At 34.1% G+C, this 361-nt stretch overlaps 1 protein-coding gene across 1 annotated transcript in view; it reads left to right on the top strand.

The window, feature by feature from the left end:
• Positions 1 to 361, top strand: part of LOC119594210 (nucleolin-like) — a gene marked incomplete at its 5' end in the record, with an annotated part of 42,003 nt that overhangs the window by 31,209 nt on the left and 10,433 nt on the right.

Raw genomic sequence — 361 nt, 5'->3', positions numbered from 1 at the left:
TTTTCATTTTTTCTCCTTCCATCTTATTTATTTTTCTCCTTTTATTCACTATCCTTTCAATTCCTCCTCTTTCCTTTTCAGGGTTTTTTGCGTCTGTATCTTGTTCCTGTTCCTTTCCTTTAGTCAGTCATGTCTGCTCATTTCTTTCACAGATCTGTTGGCTATCCTGCTACATTATGTCATGTTTATCTTCTGTATTTCTCAGCTTTTCTCATTTCACACATTTAGGCCTTTTGCTCTTGTAATATCATATTTTTTTCTCTTTATTTTTGTTTTGTTCAGCTTTTCCCTTTACTCCTTCCCCAGCTTCCAACATCCCTTTTTTTGTGCAGATTATTCAGTGATGTCTTATACATGATTT

This window comes from Penaeus monodon, chromosome 33 (genome assembly GCF_015228065.2).
Source record: "Penaeus monodon isolate SGIC_2016 chromosome 33, NSTDA_Pmon_1, whole genome shotgun sequence".
NCBI classification, from domain to species: domain Eukaryota; kingdom Metazoa; phylum Arthropoda; class Malacostraca; order Decapoda; family Penaeidae; genus Penaeus; species Penaeus monodon.
This window is presented reverse-complemented; position numbering and strand designations above follow the sequence as displayed.